Source organism: Strix uralensis, chromosome 5 (genome assembly GCF_047716275.1).
Source record: "Strix uralensis isolate ZFMK-TIS-50842 chromosome 5, bStrUra1, whole genome shotgun sequence".
Classification (NCBI taxonomy): Eukaryota; Metazoa; Chordata; class Aves; order Strigiformes; family Strigidae; genus Strix; species Strix uralensis.
Window position 1 is genome coordinate 19,027,719 of NC_133976.1, and position 23,881 is coordinate 19,051,599.

General features: G+C 39.9%; 1 protein-coding gene across 6 annotated transcripts in view; it reads left to right on the top strand.

The window, feature by feature from the left end:
* Positions 1-23,881, top strand: part of TAFA5 (TAFA chemokine like family member 5) — a 458,203-nt gene that overhangs the window by 118,882 nt on the left and 315,440 nt on the right. The window contains exon 1 of one of the 6 annotated variants that reach the window (XR_012629143.1): positions 9,335-9,630. The exons of the other annotated variants lie outside the window; for them this stretch is intronic. The gene's annotated coding sequence lies outside the window, so the exon portion shown is untranslated. Of the gene's footprint in view, positions 1-9,334; positions 9,631-23,881 lie in introns of those variants that run through there. 6 annotated transcript variants of the gene reach the window in all.

The following is a 23,881-nucleotide window of genomic DNA, read 5'->3' on the forward strand; positions in this document are numbered from 1 at the left end:
ATACATAAAAACTTTAATTCATCATAACCCACTTCTGATGTGCCTACTTTTTCTATAGTAGCCATTCAATGTATAATATTATACTAATGTAATGTCATCATATTACCATTATATTAGTATACTGGTGAGGTAAACCATACTCAGATTTTTTACTGTGACTTTAGGGTCAAAGCTGACTGTTTCTGTGGGCATGGCTTAACCAATATACTAGTTTAAGACTAAAACTCACATTCAAGCTTTAATTCCCAGATCATCTCTTCTATCTACATATTACGTTATACACTCTTGTTCAGTCAGGAGAAGTTAGCTATCATGACTCATTTGCCCTTTTGGATATAGACACAGGCAACTAAAAACATATGGGCTGGTGAATTGTACCTGTGCATGAAGGACAGTGTAGACATGGGGTGTTGGTGTGGGGCTTTTACTGAGCGTGCATTAAGTGAAGAAATCAGAAAAAGCTTTCTGTCTCTTGTTCAAAAGCCTGCTAATGAGTATGATGACCGGGACAGTCCAGCACAGGCATGATGCTAAAACCTCCCAGGAGCTGGCACAAGGAGGGGTCCATGATCCACTTTACTCCTCTATTTAAGGTTAAGCAATGTCCGGGGAGAGTGTATATTCTGCTGTAGAGAAGGATGCTCTATCTCCTACAGTGTTTGTATAATGCTCTTTGTAATGTTTTATCCAGCTGAAATCCAGCTGAATCAGCTATAGTGTCTCCAGGATTTTTACAGAAGTTAGTCCAGGCTGTGCACTGTCACTAGCTTCAGTTACAACTTAAAAACATAATACTGCCTCATGTGCTGAGGCGGCTTTTTGTTAAATGCCAAAATCTTAGATGCTTCATTTCATATTGCAATTAAAGCTTTCTATTTTAAAACAATGTAAGCATGCAGAAAACTGGTTCTAATAGAAACAGCACAATTCAAAAGAAAACCAAAGAGGGTGTTTCCCTTTAAAAATATTCTTTTCATAAAAAGTTTTGTGGGAAGCTGCTATACAGTGGCTACTTCATTAACTGTAGTAAGCTATAGGCTGCCTGATATATCTGGTAAAAAGAAGAAATAAACTTCCCACAAAAACAAAGAGACAAGCAAATAATAAATAGGTTGTGCATACAAGGGAAGGTTATATTAATCTGCAGTTCCTGCCATTATCCCACCCCAGGTGTACATAGATGGGCCTCCAGTGTGTTAATTCCACAGAGTCCAGTAATAAATCTCAGATTAGCTTGCAGTAATCCATTTTTATCCTACTGAACAAAATATTTCTTATACCATTTAGTATTAGCTCATATCTAATAAAAGCTGAGACTGGCTAATGGTTTTTTTTTTTTTTTCTTTACTATCAAGAACTAGTGAACTATATTATACATGAATGGCTTGTAAAATTATTGGTTTGTATTTCAGAATGACAAACAAGTTTGTGTTCTAAGATTCAAGATTATAAATTTAAAAACTATTTTCTCTTTTACTTATTTGAGATTTTTGAATGAAGTCCTGAACACAGACCCAGAAGGAAATATATAAAATTCTGGGGCTCCTTTAACATAACATTCTGATGCAGGTGTAGATCTCTTGAAAACATGAGAGTTTTCGGGTTAAAAAAAGAGTGCCATAGTGATAAACCCATTTTAATTTATACTTAAAATGTAATAATTGTTCATTTTGTGCATGTAACAATTTTCAACTGTTTATTTGAGGTTTTGGATAATTTTTAAAGCGTCTGCACTTAACATTTGTCTGAAAAATACTTGTTTCCCCTCCACTATCTTATTAGCAACATACCTCTGCCCTCAGTAATGTCGCCCAATGTGCTCAAATATTACAGAGGCAGCCATTGTCTCTTCTTCTTAAGTTCAGAACCTGTTCTAGCTAACTGTGGAGGTGTCTGGTTTGTTTTGGATATGCTCCATTTTTGCTGCAGCTCTGTTTCCTATTTACTACAGTAAGAATTGCTAATAGAAAGAATTAAAAGTGTCCATTGTGGCCTGACTTCATCTCCTGATCATTTCTTCTGATATCCAGATTTTGAGGTGGAAAGTCAACAGCTATATAAATGTAAAGAAAGTTCTCTGTTTAAAGTTCAAGCTATAGGTCAAAGAGCTTATTGGTTAAGTTGCCAGTGACCATGAGTTTGTATAGTAAAATTTGGATTCTTTTTATTTTTCCCCTCCTCTAAGGTGGGAGGAAGCAACAAGACCCCCAAATGTATTAGCTTATTAACTTCTCCATACAACACTGCTGTTGGCCATTCTATAAAGGTTTGCTGTGACTTGAGTCATAGAGTCACTGCTTATTCAGCATGGCTTTCTCCATGGGTCTCAGTTTCAATTAAGAACTTACTCAGTGAATGTTACAGCATTTTAGTTGTGTGCATTTAGGCTGGACCCTCAGGAATTGATGCTGGAAACTGTGGATCATAACTAAATTCCATTAACTTCATGTGTTTAATTATCCTGGTTATAACACAAATCCTTTTTCTAAAAAAGGAATAAAGAATTGTATTTTGAGAAGTGTTAAAAAGTACAGATGATTTTAAAATATATAAAAAGTAAAAAATATGAGGATAGGCCCTCTCAGTTTCATGGTGATTTTTCTGAATAGCCCTATAATCATTGGAACATTCAAGCCTATGCCTTGCCCATCAGTCTTAACTGTGTGTTTCAACAGTTGTATGCTGTCTCTGAATTATTGTAAATTCAGAGAATCACAGAATGGTTTGGGTTGGAAGGGACCTTCAAAGATCATCCCGTTCAAGCCCTCTACCATGGGCAGGGATATCTTTCACTAGATCAGGTTGCTCAAATCCCCGCCCAACCTGAGTTTGAACACTTCATTATCATTTCGAGGCAATAATCTTACAACTGCAGGCAGGTAGGAAGGCCCTTTGTAGACTCTTGCTTTGAGATTAGTAGTTCGCCTCCTGGATGTAAACTGCTACCTATTCACTTCTTTTTAGCTGAATGAAGGCATATTTTGAAAACAAGAATTGATGAAGGTTATAAACAAATGGGAAAAAATTGGGAGTAGGAAAGGGTGGGCAGCCAGACACTGTAGTATTACTAGTTCTCCATTAAGAGATGTGTGGTTCTGTCAATTTAATACTGAGATTATTTTTCCCTCAAATATATAAAATTATCCATAGGCAGCCATAGCATATGTAATCATATATCATAGAAATTAAATCACATAATTTAGATGTCTCTTTCTTCAGACATCAGAATATTTCTTCCTGAACAGGTTGAGTGTAAACTTGTACAACTCGTATAAAAAAAGTATCTGTACTCTCGAAGGCAAGAATGAGTTTCAGCACTGCAGGTTCTTCACACAGGATATGCTGCCCTGGCTCCCTCCTCATTGGCAGCTCATTCATTACAGCTCATGTATTTTCTCATATGCATACTGGCACTAGTTCCTTTGGATCTGTACTGGTTGCAAGTACCATCAGTGTAGGAACTGGATTTTTTAAGACTCTAAATTTTGTAGTTCCAGATATGTTGGGGTCTTTCTATGTAGAAAATTCCCCAGGTCATAATGCTGTCATTGTTCTCGGTAGGAAACCTTAATTGCAGAGATAGTTGGGTAAGAGTTGGATTAGCTGGCAGAGTGTTGTCTGGAAAATCTTTCAGCTGTGCAATGTTATCACTTCCCCTATGTCCCCCCGCCCCCATCCCTGAGGATTCCTAGCTTACTGCATTTGGTGAGATACATGTTTTCCCCAGCTACAGGAGCTGTGAAGGGTTCCTCTGGGATATCTAAGTATAAATTCCTAAGTGTGTCTTCAGTTGCTAGGTTATTTTTAGTCAATGGGTGGTTACCAAGTCATCTATAATTGTGCTGTTAAATGTGTCAGAGCAGCTACTGCAAAGCTAGGTGCTTCCTGTAACAGGTTGAGTGTATAAGGTAAAATGAAAGAGGACAAAGGGAACATTTTGGAAGCAAGCTTGTCAAAGGTTTGAATTTTATAAGGGGAGATTGCTTGATGAGCAGATATGAGGAAGATGATCCATGAGTACAACATGGATGGAGAAACATGGTAACATAGTTGAACTATACTACCCATATATGTGACTGGCATATTGTGTCATTTCAGATTTGTGTTTTGGGGGAATTTACCAGTGGTTCAAGGGATCAGAGTGGTCTTATAGAACCTTTCACTTCTTCTTAGGCAGCTCCTATACAGGCTTTGTCAGCAGTGGTCAAAAGCTATTATCAACTGGTGACTGCTATGTGGGAGAAAGTGCAATGAGTTTCCAATGGGCAACTGTCCACATGACATGAACTGCTGGCACAGTTCTTTCTCTATAAATAGAAAAGAGGAAGAAAATCATACCTGAATAGAAAGTCAGTAAGACTGTAGGAAGGAGACAAGAACAGCAGAATTGTACAACTGGAAAGCCAAAGGAAACAAAATGACTTACCCCCCCCCCCCCCCCCCCCGCCAAAACATTGACAGTTTTAAGTAGACATGATGCACTGTAGCAAGGAAATTGCACATTGGTTATTCTAAATTATCTAGGCTGTGCTATCCCTTTTATGAATTTGCCACTAGGAGAAAGAACAGGAAGCTGGGTTTGGTCTGTCAAAAAATTACTAAAGACATATTAACATATCACCTAATTAGGTAAGGGAAGGAAAAACAAGTGAAAATTTTAGGTGTTCGTGGAAGGAGATGATCATATAGATGTGTATTTGTCGTTCTTATGGTAGCTGCATCATGTCACAAACCAATGGTTAACAGAATCTCTTTAGAGGTTAATTTATACTCCAGTGACACTTACCCAGCATCAACTGAAGATCAGTGATAAAATTTTGAGGACTACTATAGTAGTGACCAGCCCTGTAGCAAAGAAATGAGAACCAGCCATTGGCATGCAGAGAACAGAGGGAAAAAAATATTTAAAAGCTGCAAAAACTAATTGGTGGAAATATATCCATCTGTATTCATTACTATGTTTTCAATATAGCATGTATTTTGGTTAGATTCAAAATGGGAAAAGATTTATAATGGCACTTCAGGCATATGTGAAGGATGAACTGGGTGAATTTCAACAAAATAAAATGTTAAACTTAGCATCAGGAGAAACATTCCAGCTGAGAGAACCACTGGGCTGGAATAATCACCTCAAGTGACTGGTGACAGACTATTGCCTGAGTAACTCAAAACTAACAAAAATGAAATCCAGTGGGCATTAGCAAAGGTTTGGTCTAGCTAACCTAATAATAAATATCGTCTGCTCTTTTTTTTGTGATTCAAAGCCAGTAGTAGTTTCCAAATTCATTAGTGAAAATGGGCTAACGTCATCTCTTGCGCTCCTGCATTTAGATCTGCATTGGCTGTGCATAATTTTGGCGTTTATTGCATTAACAGGAATAAAATAATTATGCAAAAGGCATTTGACACAACTGAAAATACTAGGGCCCTAGTTACAGGTATATGGAATACAATCTGAACATGATTGTCTTCCAGGAATTTTAGCATGTTTTTATTGTTAAAATATCTCAGTAGCGAAGAGTAAATCTTCTAAAGTTTGGTAGAATCTTTTCACAGAATTAAATGCAGAGTATAGATAATATTTTTAAATCTCTAAAATTGAGCAAAGGCTGCTGTCTTTGCTACAGAGTTCCAGTTTTAGTAATGCTGTGGAACTAGATTGAAGTTTTGGTAAAAAGAACAAATGAGCTGTATTTCCAAAAGAGAACACACATTTGGAAATTATGCACTTCATTTTTGTGCTGCTTTCTTATAAGAACTCAGAAGAATTTATATCTTATACATATTTGCTCTTGCTCCTTGATCATCAAGAAAATGCATTCCTCACTTCCTCACTACTTTTTGCAGCTGCAACTGTCTTCTGTATTGGAAATGTCTTCCAACGCCATCACCATCCATTACCAGCTTGCAGGTGCTGAACGTCCCTCCTTTATCATTAAAACACAACTGGGAGAGTTCCCGTGGAGTGGTTCCCTGGCAGGAGCTGCTGCAGGACCACAGCCTTTTTGCCTCTGTATTGCTGGAGATGTTTGGGGTCAGAACTCTGGCAAAAATCTGAAAATTCACAGTGAGATAGTTCTGTAAATATCTCTTGGCCTAAGGAGCTTAGAAGTTCTTGGATGGGTGTTAGTCCATTAGTTGGGGATGCAAATCTTAAAAGGCTGAAAGATAAGGGAGAATTTTTGTCAGTGGAATTTATTCAGGAAACTCTCCCAGAGAAGTCTACACTGGTAACTTGAGGTATCTTTAATATCTTATAAATCTTTTTGCAGGTGACAAGATATTGAAGAGGGATATTTCTGATAGGACTCACCCTATTTGAAAGGTCCAAAGCTATTTAGAAAACACAAAAACCACAGTGAACCTTATTTAGTGCGGCAAGCAGCGTTGCCAGGTACCTCTGTCCTCTCAAATGGGAAGTCTTCTGGAATCCCTTGTTGCTATGAGACTAAATATCTCTGTACAGTGTGAGCACTGAACCAGATTTTGCTCCTACTTACTCTAGTGTGCATGCAGAGTGACTCCCCTGTGGCCGGGAAGCACAGTGCCGCATTCTGATGCCTTGCTTATGAAGGGGTCTGATCCAAAGCCCACAGAAGCCCAGGAGTGTTTGTCTAATTCAGAAGCTCAAAGAAGTAAGAGAAGTTTAAAATGGGAGAAGGGCTATCATCTTGCACCTCAAAAGGGGCAAGCAATTTGGAGATTTTGACCCATTGACAGTGGGTCTTCACATGCTTTTAGTCAAAAAGGAAAGTAATGTGTAAAATTATTCACAGGATTTCTCTTCAAATTCAGCATGTTCAAACTGAAATATACATATTGCTTATCCTGGACTACATAAACTCTTAACTTTGTCACACTTTTAAGATCCACATCTGTGGAGATAAAAGCTGCTATGTCAGGGTTGGGGTTTTTTTGTGTTTGCTTAAGTGTACAATGTGTGAATTTTCTTTAGCTACTTGACATCTTTTTTCTTTCACCCAGAAGACAAATAAACAAACAAAACCGAACTTGAACTGCACCCAAGCATGGCCAATTTCGCACCAAAGTGTACATTTCAGAATGAAGGATTTACAGTGGAATATTTCTAGTGTAGCTATGACATTGCTTTAACATTGCATTGCTGTAATCTTCAAATATAGTAAATTCAATAAATGGGTTTATAGGGACTTGTGTGAAGTTTAAAATTCAAAAGATTGTTGTTTTTAATGTTTCTCTGTGCTATCAGTGAAAAGACAGAAAGCACAGGGAAGAACTTAACACACATCATCAACAACAAGGGAGATGTTTGCCCAATGAAAATACTGGTCTTTTACTAATCTGTCCTTCCCAGCAATTGGAAACCCTCCCGTGGTTGTTTTTGGTTTTGTGGGTTTTTTGTTTGTTTGTTTGTTTGTTTGTTTTTAATTAAAATATTTAAATATTAAGTATTACAAAAAATAACATAAATGCAAACATGTAACCAAAGAGCTATGAAAACAAAGCTCTTAGTGTGCAAGGATTCCGTTACTTGGTTTATATCCTCAAAACTATGGATCGCTTTCCTGTCTATCCCGGACAAACCGGGGGAAGGCAGCGGCCATCGGTGCGTTACTCCAGTGCTGATGCGGGCAGCCGGCCTGAGGAGCGCAGCAACTTGCAGTTTAGCTGCACGGCGAGGAGGGCCCGCGGCTGTGCCGAGCCGAGACGTGTCGTGCCGAGCCGAGCCAAGCCGGGCCGTGTCGTGCCAAGCCAAGCCGTGCCGTACCGGGCCGTGTACTGCCGCCTGCCCCGCCGAGGCCGCCCGGCGCTGCAGCCGCCTCCTGCCCGCAGGCTCCCGCGGTGCCGCCGCGCGGTCCCCCTCCTCTCCCCGTGTTACGCGCCCGTCGCTCGCACCCTGCCCACACCCGCTCCGGCCCCGCCGCCGGCCTTGGGCCGCGCTGCTCCCCTCGCCGCTCCGCGGCACTCGGGGTTTTGCCCCGCGAGCCAGCGCAGGCCGCGGCGCCGGGCACGCACGCCTCGCGGAAGTTGCGCGGGGCAGCCAGCGGCGTTTGAACGCGAGAGGCGCGCAGCCACACCGTGCCCGCGGGCAGGGGGGCACCCGGGCGGGAGCGCGGCCCAGGCAGCCCCCTCCGCCGCCCGAACACGCGCAGCCGGCGGCGCTTGGGAGCGCAGCGGCTCCCCTACCCCGCACCGCCCCACCGAGCCGCCGCTAGCCGCGGGCGCGGCAGGGAGCTCGGTGCCCTTAGGGGCATTCCCCGTCCGTCGGGGCGGTCCCCGCGGCTCCCGGGCGCGCACCGCCGCGGCGTGTCTGCCCCCGGCCGGGGCTGCCGCGTCCCACAGTGGCGAGGCCGAGCGCGCAGCCCCCGCGGAGCGGCTCCGCATCGCAGCACCTCCCCGGCCTTCCCGCCGCCCCGCCCGGCTTCTCTACGGCGGCCGGCCGCAGCGGCTCGGTCCTTCCCCTGGAGTGGGAGGGCGGCAGCAAAATCACAGACCCGGTCCTTTTTTTTTTTTTTTTTTTTTTTTTTTTTGTGTGTGATTTATAGCATTCTTTCATTTGCGTTCTTGTTTTCCGTGGGGATGGCTGCAACGGAGGCATCAACCTGTAAACTGAGCGAGCTCTGGCCGTAGCCCGGTGCCACTGCCGGGCAGCGGCGCCGGGACGGGGTCGACCCCGCGGGCGGGCGAGAGAGCGGGGCCGCCTGCGGGGCCCGGGGGGCGGGTTCCCGTAGCCGGGCGGCGAGGAGCCCCGGCGGCGGAGGTGTGAGCCCGAGGGGAGGCCGGCGATCCTTGCGAGAGCCCCCGGGTGGCCCCGCGTTTGCCGGGGACGGCGGGATGAGCTGAGTGTGAGTGTGAGTGTGTGTGTGTGAGTGTGTGTGTGAATGTGTGTGTGTGTAGTCCCCCCTCCCCGCAGCAGAGGGGATCTCCGAGCGCGGGGAGGAGGGGAAGGGGGTGCAACAAATTGCCGCCAGCCGGGAGAAGTTGCAGTAAAGAGAGATCCCTCCCTCCCTCCCCCCGCTCCCTCCCCACCCCGCTCGCTCTCTCCTCCCCGAGCCGTGGCAGCCAGCAGCGGAGCGGCGGCCCGAGGAGCGAGCGGCGGCGCCCGCAGCCCGGCGATGCTGCAGCGGCTCCCGCGGAGCCTCGGCGGGGTGGGCCCGGCCCCCGCGCGCCCCGCGCCGCCCGGCGGCGGCGCGCCCTGAGCGGGCGGCGGCGGCCCCGCGGCGCAGCGGGCGCTGTTGCGCAGCCCTGCCCGGCGCTGCCGGCCTCCCTGCCCCCGCCGCCGGCTCGGCGCGGCTCGGCGCGGCTCCCGCGGAGACGGAGCGCTGATTCATGGGGCCCCGCGCCGGCTGCCGCGGCCAGGAGAGCGCGGCGCTGCCGCTGCCCCCGCGCGGGGTGTGAAGCCCCGGCCCCTCCTCCGCAGCCCCGGGCTCGCCCGCCCTGCTCGGGAGTGTGGTCCCTGCCGGGAGCCGCCGCGCCTGGCGCACAGAGGGAAGCGTTGATGCATCGCTGTGGAAATTCATGGTGTGACTTTCTGGGTATTTACTGAGTTTCAGACCGAGATGCAGCTCTTGAAAGCTTTATGGGCACTAGCAGGAGCAGCGATCTGCTGTTTTCTTATATTTGTCATCCACTCACAGTTTCTTAAAGAAGGTAATTATATCTGCATGTCTGCATACCCTGTTCTTTAATACTGAGGTCTTTACGAGGTGCCTTAATTATTTTTACTGTTTCCAGTATGTTCTATTTACAGCAGTGCTTCCACGTTATTTTTCTTTTCCGTTAAAGCCTTCTCATTTTTGTTCCTTTAGATAAGAGGTAGCTTTAGACTTACATTCGTGGTAAATGTGTGTATATATATATATATAATGTGTATGATGTTTGTAGTCAATGTTTTAGCCAATGCCTCATTTCTTTATGGGGCATGTACAGTGTATAGAAAATATTTGTTGCTATCGGATGACCACAGAACAGTAGTCATCATGGGAGCATTAATAAACCAAAAAAACCATTAACAAGTAAACGTCTTATTTTTATACCAGATCAATAGACATCCTTTCCCTCTTCCTCATTCGGTACATTTTCAATAGATGGCACTAAAGTTCTATGGAAAGGGCAGGGCAGAGTAAATCCTGGGCGTTCAGCATCTTCATTCTCCTCCTTGCTGCCCCAAAACTGGAAGAGGCCTTTGCGTGGTTTCAACGGTCCTGTTTTTTTCCACCTTGTGGTCAGAAAATTGTGATTACAATTTGCTGGAGAAAAGAGTTTGGATTGTGGGGCAGGCTTTTTTTTTTTTTTTTTCTTCCCTGTGTGAGCTGGGTGGAAACAGATATGTTTGATTAAGTGGATAGAGGAAATTTCTTGGGGAGTAAACCTCATATTGCTCTTTTTTTTTTGTTTTGTTTCTTTTTGTTTGTTTTCTTTCCTCAGGAAATTACTCCTTTTTTTTTTTTTTTTGTTTTGTTTTTCCCTCTGCTGAAATAGTGATTCCACTGCTTATTTGTAAAGCAAACTGTAGTCTGAGATTCAAGTGTGAATCCTGAGAGGTGTATATATATTTGGTGGTGTGTGGGAAAGCCCAGTGCTGTTCTTTAAGCAGTGTTAAATGTAACACGATATATGGGGGTTTTGGTGAACCCATTTATTCTTTTTTAGCATTGTAATATAATTGAGATTATAGCTGCCGGAAGAAGCAGCCCAGCTCAGCTTGGAGGGCTGGCAGCGCAAAGCATGGAAAAAAAACTTTTATGTGACTGGGACAAAGTTTCACCCAAGACTGGGCAAAGCGAGAGTCTTGCAACTACTGAAGTATTGCTACTGGTTTTAATTTAGTGTCAGTCCAAAAAAGGCACGAGACTGTACACTTTCACAGATCTTTTCTGAATTGAATAAACACTGATTTTCCTGATTTCTTTAATTAAGAAGCGTTATCCAGATATCTCTAGTGCCAGCGATTTCTCCTTTAAGAAACCTATCCACGGTTTAATTGCATTGTGTGCAATGCCTCCCACATAGTCACTTATTTAACATTCTTCTAAAATGCTCGGACTAGTGTATTTATATATCTCTGTCTAATGAGATGACTCCTTTTGAGGAGATTTTGCAGAATGAAATACTGCCAGTCATTTCAGGCTATTTTTTTTGTCAGTATTTGGCATTATGCTTTTTTTTTTTTTTCTTCACTCTTTCACTGCTTGATTTTGAGACCTGTGTTACTGTAAATAATCCATGAAGGAAGAAGCATTTTGTTTTATTTAAAATATTTCTTCTTGCATTGTAGGAGTAGAAAGCTAGCAAATTAATATATAAAACCAGAAACCATGGCCATACACCGAGGACTTTTAACACATTTTACATTGCTTCTCCTCCAGCATTTATAGCCACTCTTAACATGGACTGCAGAGAGAAAACTGAAGCTCTTAGCCTTGTGGATAACTTAATTGCATCAGTTTGTTTATATTTGCGAACAAAATGTTTCTGTTTTGTTTAACACTGAGAACTATATACTTTCTGTAAATACAGATTGCATGTATTGGGCTAGTTGTCAGCCTTTTCTTGACGGGTGCTAATCTCCACAATAGCGTTTTGACCCCTTTTGTATAATTACTTCAGCAATGTATGTATTCCTCCCTGTAGTGTCAGTAATGACACTGAATAGTGGAATTGCTTGAAAGTCTACATGGTATAACTGAGTTTTTTCTTTATGAAGAACTTTTCAAATATCCAATAAAAATGATTGGATTAAGCATAATATATTCAAATACAAGCATCTAAGAGAAGGAGAAATAGATAACAGAAGATTTAAGCTACATATTGCAAACAGTTTGCAAAAGCAAGATTTACATTTTCTTTCTTTTTCATTTTAAAACCTGTGGGGTTTTATTATCATTATTTTCAGTAAGAAAACAAGTGAAAGAAGTGTGAGGAAAAGACTAGCGAATCATTTAACCATGTGCCTACCGCATTAGTTTACTAAGTAAATATGTATAAAAAAGAATACATATGAGATGGCTGTTACCTTAACTTCAGAAGATTTGAAATTATTTTCTGATACCAGTTAGGCCTTTACATTAAAATTTTATAAAAAGTTAGGAATGGCATATCTCATTGCCATAATTTTGTCAGACTGTTGATTTCCTGGCAAAAAGATTAATTTCCCGTCAGAGCCTAATGAACTACATGGGCTCATTGTTTGTAACTTAGCTGTGTGGTCGAATTCCTAAGATAAGTGCTTGGAAATTTTCATTTGATTATTTCTTGTGCAGAAGGATACTTTCCTGTAGTCCCACAGAACAAACAAGTAAACCACCAGTTTGCCTAACTTGATCAGATTAGCTGATAGCACATATCTCCTGAGACAATTTGACAGTACAAGCTCATACACCAAGCATCTCTTTTGTATGCAAGACAATTGATATAAGAAGAATGACATGTACAATTAATTACAGGTCTGACTTAATTTATTAATGCACACTCTTCCCATTTTTGCATGTTTCATAATATTTACTGCTTATTGTTTTTCCAGAGGCAGGTCTTAATAGAAAACTGACATAATCTTCACTTCTTAAAACATCTCAAAATTATATAATTACCACATGTCTTTTTCTGCATTCATTTTCCTTTTACTCACTTGGAATTAGAGATGTTATCTGTTATGTTAAACTCTTATCACCTACTAACACAAGATATTTTTGTAATTTCAGTTGTACTGCATGGCTATAATGTGTAGAACTTTCATTACATCCAGCTGAAACTTATTATCAGAACCAAATCCTCCTTCAGTCACATTCATAAATATGAGGTTGTGTGTTTGAACAGTCAACTGAGAGATTTCACACTGCTAATTTTTCATATTAGTTCCTATTTTGAACTTAGATTTTACTCTTAGTAGCCCTGTCAATTCTTAAATATTTTTATATACATTTTTGAATTAAGGCAGTTTAGTAGTAGCATTTCATTATTGCCATTTAAATGGTGTTAAGAAACAATGAATGCTTGTTCTGAGATGAGTGGGAAAGAGCTGTTTAAATGTCTATTTTCATGAATATGTTTTTTTCAGGAAGTGAAGAATGGGTGACACAGGGTGCCATTTTTCCACACTTAGGCTTTTATGTGGAAATACAGGTCGTCCTGTGGCTAATCCGTTCCCCTATGTCCAATCTGTCCTTCAGTGTTTCTAAAAGATGAATAGAGCTGTGAACCCAGAAAAGGGTATTGTGATATATAATTGCAGTCCCATGCCTGTCTGATCTTCCTGCAAAGCAATTTAACACACCCTAGTCAGCTGCAGTCAGTGTGAAGGGGTGTTAAAAATTGAAATATCTAAAACTTTTTGCATATGCCACTGAGAATTAAAAATAATTACATTCACTACTCATGCCTGATTTAAAATAATTTTTAATCTCTTATTGTTTAATATATTTATTCAAAGAGACCTGAAAACCATTGAGTTGATGTTACACACATTAATTGTGGGAACTCCTTTGCCCCCAGACAAGTACTCTTTTCACCTAGTAGAACATTTTAACCATTCAGACACAGCAGTGATGGGGAAAGGTAAAGGATACAGTTTCTAAACGTGACTTTGAATCCCATGGAAAGTAGTGCAGTTAGGGATTAACTTTGGGAGGGTATGTGGATATTGAAGCCAGGGTGTGTTACAGCCTTGGATATACTTGAAAGCTTTCTTTATCTGTGATTGCTCATTAAGAGACTGGAATGTCTTATCTATCAAGAGTGATTTAATATTTTGAATGGTTTATGAGATTAGGGTGGCGTGAGCCTTGTTTGGAGAGGAACTACACAGAAACATGGATTCGGTTTCAAGAATCTTAAAAGTATAGAAGATTGGCGTATGCAGATCTCAAAACCACTTTCTTAATCTGTTGGGTAGCTGTTCAGTAGTAAGCCGTGTAAAATAGGATTTTCTGTTGATATGATGCAGCAGTTAAGCAGAGACAAGAGAATTCCAATATTTCTGCTATAACCAGATGATTATGGCTATAAACCAGAATTTTAGTATCATTTGTGCAGATTTAGTATATACTTACATATATGAAAAGGTATCTGTTTAGCACATTTTTCATACTTTCCCTTTTTTTCTGTCATAGGCAAAAGTTAGCAATTATTGGTTACACTCTTGTTGGCACTTCTCTGTCAAACACATTTAGAGGAATTAATGTCACAATAGCAAAAAATACTGCAGCACTTTCTTTAAAAGAATGCATTTATTACACATAATAACTTGGTTTTGTACTTAATATCTTTATTCTGTCACTTTTTACAGATTTAAATATTTTAGCCTCCTCTAAAAGTATTGGAAAAGCTTTTTGCATATTTTTGTGTTTTTAGAGTGTACATTTTGACACTGAAAATAATAAGGAACATTATTTATCTGTGTAACCCCAAGCAACTCTGCTACTCCTCTGCTAATGTTTGAAAATGTCTACTTGTCAGTATACCCAAAATAATTTTTTTCAGAACTTTCTGTTTATATAATCTGATAGCTTTTTCAAGTTGGTAAAATGGATGTTTACTGCTGTGTAAAACTTTTTGAGGAAAGTTGTTATCTTCCAAAACTTTTTGAGACTTTGGCCTTCAAAATTTTCCTGGAAAGAATTTGAATGTGACTTATTATGACAGATAATATTGCCAGCCTTTCATTCCTTTAAAATTTATTTTTCTTTTATCTTTTAAACACTAAAAAAAAGAAAGATTTGAAACAATTAAAGTGAGAAAGAGAATTGCTTTTAAGAATGTGGGGAAAAAAGTTTGTGTTAGTGTTGTTGTTTTCAGTTTGCCCTTTTATGCTTAACCTGTGTCTCAAAACAGTAAAATACCTTGCGTACCAGATGTGCTGCCTGTGTTCCCTATGTATAGTAAAACTGAGTTGAGGACAGTGTTTCCCAGCTGCAAATTTGCCTGCTTTTGAAGGGTTTGCTACTTTTAACATACTGTAGTATAATTCTTTTCTCCTGTTTGTCTTCTATACATTTTTTGGGGGTGGGGTGGGGGTGGAGAGGCAGATACGAATGAGATTATCAGAGCAGCACATCAGACTAGAGAGAGAGTCACAGAATGCAGAAGTGAAGTTTTCTCTTCCCATCCAGGAAACAGATTTGGCAGTTAAAAAGCCCTAAGCTTGAATAAATGCTGCACAAGGAAAGGTTACCAATCTGGGGATTTTGTTTGCATTTTTTTTATAGTTTCATAGCAAATAAATAAAATTAAGACGACCCAGTTCAGTGGCTATTTGATAGTGCACAGCATATCAGGACTGCAGAAAAATGAGAGAAGGTGCTGCTTTGAGATAAAATAGCTTTGTATTTGAAAATGTTTTGGTATTTTCAAAGGTGTTCTTTTTTTAAGATAGGGTTAGAGAAATATGGCAGTGAAAGGAAGCTATGCAGACAAAAGCTCTCATTAATTTTCTTTTCAGGGAGCTGAGAAAGATGTTCTCTATCTGGCATCTGCTGTGCCGGGATATACCAAGAGGGGGAGTCTGACAGTTTTTCTACCCACAAAAGGTAGCTTTGATACAGTCTTTGGTTTTGGGTGATGAAAATAAAAGATGCCTACGTCTTCACAGGGAAGTGCACCATAGGTGGTATAAACCCCCTACTTTTCCCAACTGAGCAACTTGAAAAAAGGAATTAGTAACAGATTTTCAGTAGCCTTTTAATGACTGCTTGTTTTCATGCCCCAAGAGCACAAGTGAGGAATTATTGACCTTTCTCAGTATTTATCAGCACCACCTGTTCTTAAAGGCAGTACTATAGACTGAAGTGAGTCACATCATATAAAAATGCATGCTTTTTAGATTTTTTGACTAATATTTATTTTTGTTGTTTCTTAGCAGGCATATCAAATACAAAGCTGGAATTAAAACAAGACACACAATTGTGATTTTTTTTAAAACTAATTTTAAAAGGGGAGACTGAAAAAAAAGAGTTCAATACAGTATTGGTAAGAAAAACTGTAAATGTCTTCAATTCACTACCCAAAATATAGGTAAAATTATTCCCTTCTCATATATATTTCAAAATAACTTTTTATAATCATATGAGGAAAAGAGGCAACACAAGTTTTTGTACTAATGAGAACAACGGTATTTGTTTTCTGGTAGTATTTAGATGTCCCAGTTGGAATTGGTAGCTCAGCCAAGTATGACTGGTCAACTGTAGTGTATGTTCTTACAAGTCCAAGACACGGATCTATTCTGTCCAGTATCTGGATTTTAGCAAAGATTTATTTTGCTTAGAAATTGTGTCCTCTTGCCACTTATAACCCATAGTGATAGAAGGTTCTGTTTAATAACAAAATCCAATTATTTGCCTAAATGTGCTTTTTATGCCTGTTCTGGAAATCCAACACAATATAATGAATCTGCCTATTCATTACATTTTACCTTTGGCACTACATCATTTCACAAGTAAATGCTAGTCAGAACAATAGATCTTCCTACTAATTGTTGTTAGTCTTGTGAAAAGCAATGAGTAATGTGTTTGAAATATATCCAAACAGCAAATTAACATATAAATAACCAGAAAAAAATAATGTAATGGATCAATACCTATTGAAATATTTTCTAAAAGCAGATACTGTACTAATGTGTGTTTTCATGTGAGTGATTTATTAATTTTGACCATATGGAGGAAAGTTGAAGATTGTGTTAATTCCTCAGGTGAAAAATTATAATAGACCACTGTATTCTGGATCTCAGCTTCTTTCTAACATGCACAAAGCTATATGGTATTCCAAAATATAGATGTTTAATTGCAGTCACACATGAGGAAACTTGTAGGTCAAATCAAGTGGATCCACAGGAGAACGAAGGGAATAACTGCAACTTTAGAAGAACCTAGAAAGAAGTACAGAAGAAACTAGAGTTACTGAGTTTAGAGAAGAGATTACTAGTATGATAAGAGTTTTCAGTAAAAATTTCAGTAAAATTCTGCCTTAAGAGTAACAAACTGTTCTTTCTGTAAAGTGGGAAGATTACAAGAAGCAATGAGTGCAAACTGATTTGAGGGAGATCTGGGTTAGACATTAGGAAGATTGCAGCAAGGCAAATTTGTGCTATGCGTTGGGGTAGAATTGCCAATGGCAAGAACAGTTAAGCATTGGAAGACATTTTATTGGGAAGTTGTGAAACAGGAGAAATTCTATTTTCAGGTTGAAATATTATCCGTTGGGAATAGTATCGTCAAGCTGAAGCACACAGGTGGACTACATCACTTCTTGAAGTCCCTTCAAGTCTTAGTCTCCAAAATGTGCGCTTACCTGAAACTCACCTAGAAAGATGAAAGATATTTAAACATCTGAGTTTAGGGCAGTTTTCTGTTGACTGCTGAAGTGAATAGGCTCATGAGAAGACACACTAGAATCTGAAAGTATTCAGGGGACAAATATAACCTCAAGAAAACAACCAGTTTGTTTATTAGCTAAATCGTGCCACTTTTTGACTTGCAGATGTAATTAAAAAAAAAAAAAAAGGAACATAAAATCTCATGATTGGTGTATTTAAAGATCACTCTTTTAAGTACTGTTTATGTTGCAAGCTCTTTAGCACTTGAAGGCATCCTGGAGCAGGGCCTTGCTCTGTTCACTCTTCTTCATATACAAAGAGCAAATTAGAATGAAATTAGAATATTAGTATTCACTTTTCAGTATTTCTCATGGGTTGAGGATTTGGGTTGAGGTTTACTGAGCTCTGCCAGTCTGTTCCTATTACCCCAGCACCTGGAGGGCTTATCTCCAGGTGGCTCTATGGCTGCTCTGACCTCTGGTATGGGAAGCACAGAACCAATCCCAAAACAGGGTGAGCTGAAAATGGCTTCAGAGAGGTTCTCTGTCAACCTGTGCATGTTTGGTGCTACAGGTGGTTAAGAGCTTTGCGTTCGTTGCCATCTGTAATGGTGTGTACCTTGATGCAACACTGCCCAATTTCTATGATGTCTGCATGGCTTCAAATCCAGTAGCAAAAGCAGAATTACCAAATCATGGTGACAGAAAGGCTTGTGGAGTGAGATAAGGACAGGGAGATATCACTCACCAGTTACCGTCATGGGTGATACAGACTCAACTCGGGGAAATGAACTTAATTTATTGCCAGTCAAAACCAGGGTAGGGTCATGAGAAACAAAACCAAATCTTAAAACACCTTTCCCCACCCCTCCCTTCTTCCTGGGCTCAACTTTACTCCTGATTTCTCTACCTTCTCCACTCCAAGCTGCACAGGGGGATGGGGAATGGGGGTTGTGATCAGTTCATCACAGGTGGTCTCTGCCGCTCCTTCCTCCTCACACTCTTCCCTTGATCCAGTGTGGGATCCTTCCCACCAGAGACAATCCTCCATGAACTTCTCCAACGTGAGTACTTCCCACAGACTACAGTTCTTCACAAACTGCTCCAGCGTGGGTCCTTTCCACGGGGTGCAGTCCTTCAGGAGCAGACTGCTCCAGTGTGGGTCCCCCACAGGGTCACAAGTCCTGCCAGCAAACCTGCTCCAGCGTGGGCTCCTCTCTCCATGGTTTTACAGCTCCTGCCAGGAGCCTGCTCCAGTGTGTGCTCTCCATAGGGTCACGGCCACATCCCCCTGCTCCGGTGTGGGGTCCTCCCCCGGCTGCAGGTGGAGATCTGCTCCACCATTAACCTCCCTGGGTGCAGGGCACAGCTGCCTCACCATGGGCTGCACCACGGGCTGCAGGGGAATCTCTGCTCTGGTGCCTGGAGCTCCTCCTCCCCCTCCTTCTGCACTGACCCTGGTGTCTGCGGAATTGTTTCACTCTCACATATTCTCACTCCTCTCTCCCAGTGGCTGTTGCACAGCAGTTTTTTCCCCCTTCTTAAATATGTTAACACGGAGGCGCTGCCACCATCGCTGATGGGCTCGGCCTTGGCCAGCAGTGGGTCTGTCTTGGAGCCCGCTGGGATTTGCTCTATCAGACACAGGGGAAGCTTCTGACAGCTTCTCACAGGAGTCACCCCTGTAGCTCCCCGGCTACCAAAACCTTGCTACACAAACCCAATACGGTCATACTCCACAACTTGTGCTTGGACAAGTCTGGTCTGGAATTTGTTCATGTCTCTGGAACAGTTATGCACTACCAGGTTGTTTTACTTAGAAGTGTAGAAGAGCTGGGTACTAGTTATTGTTTTCTTGAGTGGCACTAACATTTATTTAAAGACTGGAAATAAGAAAGGTTTGAGAAGTTGCTGTATTGCAAGTTAAAATTTCTTTACCCCTTTACACTAGTTTGTCAAAAAGCACTCACATTTTATGTTGTTCTGCGGTGACTGCTAATTAATCATGGCGATGATGTTATATATTTTGTACTTTGCTACAGTTTTTATTGTATTAAATTACATGGTTTTCTGCATGATTCTTTCAATACAAATTTATGGCTTTAAGGAAGAAATAACCAAACTACTGCTCCATTATTCAAAGTTGTACATGTTTTGGAGATTGTGGATCTGGGAATAGTTGTAGCCTCAAGAGGATCAAGCAGTTGTTTGAAATGGTCACTGCTTGAGTATCACCTTGCTTCTGGCTATGAACTAATTGAGATTAAACTAAAATGATTGTGAGATGCTCCCTTTTCCTGTGCATCAGCAGTTCCCACTATCTGTTAATACTTTAAAAGTATTATTAGTCATTAAAAAAATGGATGTGCTTCTGGGTTCCTCTTTTGTTCTAGCTTTTGCCTTTGTTTTTCTAAATACACGCTGGTAGATGAAGTAGTCTTCAGCTTCATTTATTGTGAGAAGATCTCGTAACGTTGTAAGCATTTTTGTGTGCTTGGCTATAAAACTATATAGATTGTACCAGATGCTGCCTTAACTTATTTTATAGAATTATAATGGATGCTGATGAGTCTTAGAGTCAAGCCTTTAAAGATAAAAATCCCTTTGCTGTGTGGGGTTTTTTTTGTAGTATATAGTAACAGCCCCATTTTATTACCTTTACATTATTTTAATTAGCATTTTAGTAAAACATTTTCTATTTTAATATTACAAGAAGTTTTATGTCTTCCCTAAAGACTAGAACAACATTAAAAATGTATTTTACCTGTTATTTAGGTAATAAGTGGCATGGTTTTCAAGCGGGCTGAAGACCCAAGAACTCCCATCGCCTGCAATTAGATATTGTGTGATAAAACATATGGGTTGAGCATTTTCTTGGCCATGTCCACTTACTAATTTCATGTCAAGGTCCAACAGGTTTATTGTTATTACTGATTAATTCATAACTAGACAAATACCCATTTGTTGTGATATATATACATCACTTGTTAATTATTTATAAAAAATGCATTGTAAGATTGGTGTATAAATTAGCAGAAGTTTTTTCCTTTTTTCTGAGCCCAAAAGCATTCTGCAAGCCACATACAGCTTTTCACCTTTAAGTAAACTGTCTCTGGTAACATCCTTCAGAAAGTAATCTGTAAGGTATGAAATTCGAAGGAAGGAATGTGGTTAGAGAAAATGAATATACTATTTGCTGTTAGGAATGAAATCTTGTTTCCATTCGAGTTGATAGTGAACTTCTTACTGTTTTCACTGGTGTCCCAGTTTTAGCTGTGTTGGGCAGCATGAGGTTCTACTTCGGTATACTTTTGCCTTGGTTTATTGACTTGGGAAAGCATCCTTTCCTATCAGTAAGATGTGTGAGGTAAATGACTTTGAAAGATAAGTCCTGCTGAAGCTATTTTCAAATCAATTGATTAAAGCATGTATTTCACTGCGCAGGTTCTGCTTCATAGTACAGTTCCCTGTCTCATACTTGGGCACTCCAGCTCCCGGTGACACTGTCTTGCTACTGGTAAAATCAGGTTATTTTCCTTGTTCCACAGATGCTAAAAACTATGTCTGTTGTGTAACTGCATACTCTAATGCAGTGAATTATTAGCGTTAGTAGTATGTGCTTCTGTTTAATTATGCACTGAGGCCTTACCTAGAGCCAGAACTGTACCCTTGCAGTCACTTAACAAATCTAGAGACACTCGCAGTTCACAGAAGAAGTACAAGAAAAAGATTGTTAAATTATACATGAGCAAGTAGTTAAAATAACAGAAGTTATGAACTATCATTTCTCCTCAGTGTGTCTTCACAGACTTAATGCTTCTCTCCAGCTAGAATTGCCTAATTTCTTCAGTGGTCCTTGTCCACTTCCAGCATGCTCCTTCTGCCTTCTGTCTTGCTTGCAAATGCAGCTTTATTCTGCATGCATGTGTGGGAACATGGCAAAAAAGGACATGGTCAAGGGATCTGTTATGATTCTGAACACTGTGCTTTTCTTGGCTAGATTCTAGTCTCTCTTAGAAATAAATTCCATATTAGCTTTGCCTGTATGCTTGTAAAGCTTTGACTGTCCGTCTACCCATTATAAAATTCTTCCAGTCTGATTTTTAGGTTAGAATATGGCTGGCCATATGATCTATCTCATTGGGCCTTAGGGCGTTGTGTATTAGCTAATGAATTACTGGTATTCGGATTTAGTTTTGTTAGAATACAGTCTGAAAATTTTATTTTCTAGTACTGACAGAGAACTAAGATGAACAAGGAATTTGTGCCCTTTTTGTAATTACTTCTTCTTTGTTAGATGGGAATTTTGCACTAGATAACTCAGTTGAAAACTTCCAGGCAACTGGTCCCTTAGGAAGCCGGTACAGATCACAGAATCACAGAATCATAGCATAGTTTAGGTTGGAAGGGACTTTAAAGATCATCTAGTTCCAAACCCACTGCCATGGGCAGAGATGCCTTCCACTAGACCAGGTTGCTTAGATGCCCATGCTGGGGAGACCAAGTCTATATGTAGTTAAGCTTGTATACTTTCACATTCATTTTATTGTAGTGTTACCCTTTTAAGTTCTCTGCTTCAGTTTTGTGAGCTCTATCATAGAGCTAAAATACATTAGATGTATAATAAATCTTAATATTAAACCCAGTTCATCAAAATTATGTATGTTTAGTAATTTGTATTATGGTGTAAAATGAATATAAAGTCTATTTGTTACAGGTATTTTAATGAGTAGTTTGAAAATTATTTTCAGTTCACAAGATGAGATTTGCAAACGTCCCTTTTTTTAGCAGACAAATGATAGAAGTCAAATTAAAAGGAGCAGCTTGTCTCAGATCCATTCTAATGCTATGACTTTCTGAAATGATGCTGAAGATGTCAGACCTATCTCTAGGCTTATATAATTCCTGTTAACTATAACGGGAACTGCAGACACCTGTGCATCTTTAGTCAGCCAGGTTCTTGAATTCAGTAAAGCTGTCCAGTACTAGAGTGACATGTCAAAACACAATTTTCTTCCTAAGAAAACAGAGCAATCATATTTTCTTTCCAGATTTTTTTTTTTTAGAAAAAGAGAAAGGAATCCAGTAAAATTTCAGTGGAATTAGCAGTAAAAAGAGCAAGAAAAGGACTGCAATTTGCAGCATATTTTCATTTTCTAATAGTTTATAAAAAACAAACAGAAAACCCTTTGCCATAGAACTACTTATTTGTTTGATTGCTTTCTCCTGCACTTATTTATGTTATGGTTTAAAAGTGGTCAAGGTTAAGCAGAGATGTGCTTACTAACTGATTTATTCCTGACTTCTCAATGTAGCTTCATTTTTTAATATAAACTGTAGCCATTTAAAGTAAAAAGAGCTATCCTGAATCCATATATGAGAAAAGAATATGTACAAACACAAAGGGAATAAAGAGTTTGTAATGAAGCATCACTGTTAATTTACATTTTGAAAAAACAAAAAGTTGCCATAGTAACATGTAGGTTGCAAAAATTTTCTAAATCTGATGTATTAAACTGAGGAAACTCTTAACTTGCATGACATGTTTCTCAAGTTTTGTGAATAAGAAAGAGAATAATTCTGTGCATTTGTGGGGTTGGCCTCAAAGAGTTTACATTTATGCAAAACATAATAAAATATGAAGGCATTGGTAAGTTATGCAAACTGAGCCTTTTCCAATCAGCTTTCTAATTATGTTGTTCCTAAGATAATTGTTGTTTGGGTTTTTTCCTAAAAAAATACTAAAATATGTAGGTGTTTTTCAGTATAAGAATTTGTTGCAGCTGTGTTGTACATTTAATGTTGATGATTTTTAAATATACAGGGCAGTATTTTCTGTCTTTTCTCACAAATTTATTTTTAATCCTCATTAATTCACTAATTCTTTTTTTCTAGAACAAACTTTCCAGTAATTTTTTCTGCATGAAACAGAGGTTTGGTAAACAGACCAAAAGATAGAGTTAACAGTGAGATCCATTTCTGCTATTTTCAAAGGCCAATTTTAGTACTGTGCACTATGAGTATTGTAAACTCTAGTTCTGAGTGCCACGGACTGCTCTGTTAGCTTTCTAACTCCATGTGCAACCAAACTGAGCAAATTACTTTTATGGAGCAATTTGCAGGGTCAGTTGTTTTAACTAGTTAATTTACTGCATGTCTTAAGCCTCAGCAAATAGCCAGTTTTTTATTTTCAGTGCTATTTATATATTTTATACTGTTTAAGAATTATGTAAGAAATAATAATGCTTGCCCCCAGTCATCTTCTAATGCCTTCTAAACTTTGTTCTGTTGGATCTAGCTCTATTGATGATGGCCAGTGACCTTTTGACTCATGGGACGTCTGAGCTATTTAACTTTTTAAGGTGAAGTTTTTGCTGATGTCTGATCCAGTTGAGTGTTATAGCTTGAATAATTGTTCCATACTGGCACGTTAGATTTAAAAATAGATCTCATTTTTGATTATGTTAAATGTAATAACAGAAACTACTTACCGCTAGACAGCACTAAGGTATTCCACCATTTTCCAGCTGCAGTTCTATTGCAAAGTCTCCTTTTCCATTATAAATTATTAGTATCGTTTTTTAAAGTAACATTTCTT